Genomic DNA, 3794 nt, shown 5'->3' on the forward strand with positions numbered 1-3794 from the left:
CTTGAGGGATGGGAGAACTGCAAGATCTGTGTCCAGAGAAACAGTCATTGCAATGTGAATTTACCAGAAGTCAGAAATTTTCCACCTTTTCATTTGTGAAGAGGGCAGAGTGAATGTTGTTAACATCAGGCCCAGAACCTACTTTGTGCCAGGTTCATAAAGTAAACCTTCCCTGATGCTATTCAGTGAGTAAGCAGTAAAAGGCAAGCAAATGTGACCCTGTCCTCTCTCCTCGTTCAAATGGGAAGACCTGGCTCCATATTGTGATGGCTTTATTAGTGAGAGATGTGTAGACTCTTCAGGTTTGTAACCAGGATGCTGTGCCCCTTTCCGTGCTCCCAGCAGATAGGAATTCAGACTCTGCTGCCTGAAATGGAAGGTAATCATCTACTGAGGAGCAAGGAAGAGAGGAACAGAAGGCATTTTTTAATTTCCGCTATCCCCAATCCATCAGTGTGGGCTGCTCACTCAGGCTGGGATCCATTCTCCAACAAGATGCATCCCAGAGCATGGAGCTCCTGTGTCACGGACAAGCTGCTTTCTATCTGCCTCATAGGAAATTGGGTTTATCTCTTCACTTCAGCCCCGCTCATCATTGGCGCTGACCCTCAGGAAGAGGAAAACTGTTTCGTATGTTCCTAAAATTTGGATGCCCTCAGCTGTAACAGACCACTGCACCCACTATGGTGGTGAACTCACATATGCAGGGGCAAGAAGTCTGTGGTCACAGGGTTGGTTCAGTGGCTCAATGATGTCATCAAGAGCCAGGGTCTCCACCTCAGCCACTGCCCTGGCCTTTAGGCTGTTCTCATGGGACCCACACGGTTGCTTCAGATACTATCATTGCAGACATAACATCTGGCCAAAGAAAAGACTTTCTCCTTTGTCTTTATTAGAAAGGAATACCCCCAGAAGCCCACCAGCAGACATCGCCTGGGGTCCCACTGGCTGGGATTGGCTCACATGTCAAAGCATGAGGGGCAAGAAAGGCTGGTAAAGGGCAGTGGCAGCCTGAGCAACATAGTAAGCCCCATCTCTACAAAGTTTTTGAATAATTAGCCAGGTGTGGTGGCACACGCCTGTAGTCCCAGATACTTGGGGGGTGCTGAGGTGGATCACTTGGACCCAAAAGCTCGAGGCTGTAGTAAGCTATGATCGTGCCACTGTATTCCAGCCTGAGCGACAGAGCGAGACCGTCTTAAACAACAAAAGTGACTGAGGTGGGAGGCAGCCCCTGCCTGCACAGAAGAAAGTGGGATGGTGGTCACGTGAGGCTGGGGGCTTACCGGCAAACACAGCATTTGGCCTGCACCGCAGCAGCCTTTGCTCATAACATTTTGATGCCACTTTTTACCTTTACCTAAATTTGTTAATGTATTTGTTAAAACATCTGTTATAAAAATGATTTATCCTCATTGTTGAGAATGTAATAAAAGGTACTTTTAAGGTAGGAAGAAATCTTTTGAGAGGCATTTTCTGTTCAAACTTTGTTATATTTTCATCCTGTTTCTGTAGTTTGTACATATGTTGCAAGAGAGGGAAGAGTGGCATTTAGAACCATCACAGCAGCTGCTGCAACCTTTTAAAAGAATGACAAAATTTATCTTTAGAGAAGTTGATTTCCTTTTATCTGGGAAATGCCTTGAATGAGTTTGTTTTTTTGGGGGGAGCGTGGTGGGGGAGAAATGTTAAGCAGCATTCACCCCTGCCTTGCTTCCCACATGGTCTGAAAGGAGAAAGTGAAACAGAAAGAGGGCTAAGTGGAAAGGAGTTTTGGAAATTACTCGTTGATAACCTCAAGCAGGGGTAAGGCCCGGCATGTATACAGGAGTGGCCAGATGTGAGGAGAGAAGGCTTGGCCCCGGGGCCACAGACAATGGGAAATTTCCCTGGTGAGAAATGTTTTAATTATCATAAGAAAGCATCCCCAAAGTTGGCAGCATTAGGCAAAAATTATTTCTTACATTTCTGGTTTACAGGGCCTAAATTGGGGTCTGTTGCAGAGTTGTCTGGCATCGTCTGAAGGCTCCCTCTCCCTTTCAGACACTGAGTGTGGCAGCTTACAGTATGACTGCACTCAGTTTTTCATTCCCCATTCTGTGGAACAATACATTCCTGCATGCTGCAACATCACTTGCAGTTACTTCCTGCAAGAGAAATATACTTCCCCACCTCAGTGACACTGGGCTTGGCAAGGGATTCATCTCAGCCAGTGGATGTATTAATATATGCCACTGTGCTTCCACCAGCTTTTTAATTACCTTCTATAAGAACAGCATGTTCCAAACGAGCTGCCCATCAGCCTGGATCCTGGAATGAAAAAGACATGGAGCAGGGTTGCAGCCAACCACTGCCACGCAACGTGAGTGAAAACATTGGTTGTCATCAAGTCTGAGATTTGGGCGTTACTGTAGCATTTGTGACCCTTAGCAAAGCTAACTAATGTGCTAAAAGTCACAAACTCAACACTTGCAGACAAGGAAAGCAAGTGAGGCAGAGGGTGTGTGAAACTATGGGGATGGCAGGGCTAAGGCAGATGGGACCAAATCAGCCCAAGGATAAGCTCCAGTATTAAACGTTGTTATATGAGTTAAAATTTTTAAAGCTGATTTGGTTAAACACCAGGTCATGATTTTAATAATACAGCTAATATTTACTTCCTGAAAGCTTAATATAGTTGAAAACAAAAAATATAATGACCCAATCTCTTAATGTTTTCCTAATCATTTAACTTTGTAGGTTCTTTTAGGCACCAATCTTCAGTTCAGAAGAAACAATCTTCTGAAACTTGTTTGGTTTTTTTTGTTTTTTGGTCTTTTCTAAAGAAAGGGAATTATTTTTTATGTTAAAAGTTCTCTCTAGAAATGTTTTGAGTTAGCTTCCCAAACATCGATATACAGAAATGTGGCACTTAGCAATGGAGATACATTCTGAGAAATAGGTGATTTTGTCATTGTGCAAACTAATTAGAGTGTACTTACACAAACGTAGATGGCATAGCCTACTATACACCTAGGCTACATGGTAGAGCCTATCGCTTCTAGGCTATAAACCTGTACAGAATGTTACTGTACTGAATACTTACTGCTGGAAACTGTCACACAATGGTACTGGTGTATCTAAAATAGAAAAAGCACAGTAAAAAAAACCAAACAGTATAAAAGATAAAAAATAGTACACCTGTATAGGGAGGGCACTTACCATTAATAGAGCTTGCAGGGGTGGAAGTTGCTCTGTGTGAGTCACTGAGTGAGTGGTGGGTGAATGTGAAGGCCTCAAACATTACTGTGCACTACTGTAGACTTTACAAACACGGCACATTTAAAGTAGGCCACACTAAATTCATTTAACAATTTTTTCTTCAGTAATTAACCTTAACTCACCGTAACTTAACCTTACAAACTTTCAAACTTTGACTCTTTTGTCAAAGTTTTTTGACACTTAGCTTAAATTTAAAACACAAACATCTTGTAAAACTGCACAAAAATATCTTTATATCCTTATTCTGTAAGTTTTTTCCTATTTTAAACTTTATTTTTCTACTTTCTAAACTTTGTTAAAAACTTAAGACACACACACACACACACATTAGCCTAGGCCCACAGGGTCAGGATCATCAGTATCACTGTCTTCTATCACCACATCTTGTCTCACTGGAAGGTCTTCAGGAGAAATTGCATGAATGGAGCTGTCATCTCCTATGATAACAATGCTTTCTTCTGGAATACTTCCTGAAGGACCTGCCCAAGGCTCTATTAAACATTTTTTTAATAAGTAGGAATAGAACACTCTAA

The sequence above is a fragment of the Pan troglodytes genome, chromosome 2 (assembly GCF_028858775.2).
Source record: "Pan troglodytes isolate AG18354 chromosome 2, NHGRI_mPanTro3-v2.0_pri, whole genome shotgun sequence".
Lineage (NCBI taxonomy): Eukaryota > Metazoa > Chordata > Mammalia > Primates > Hominidae > Pan > Pan troglodytes.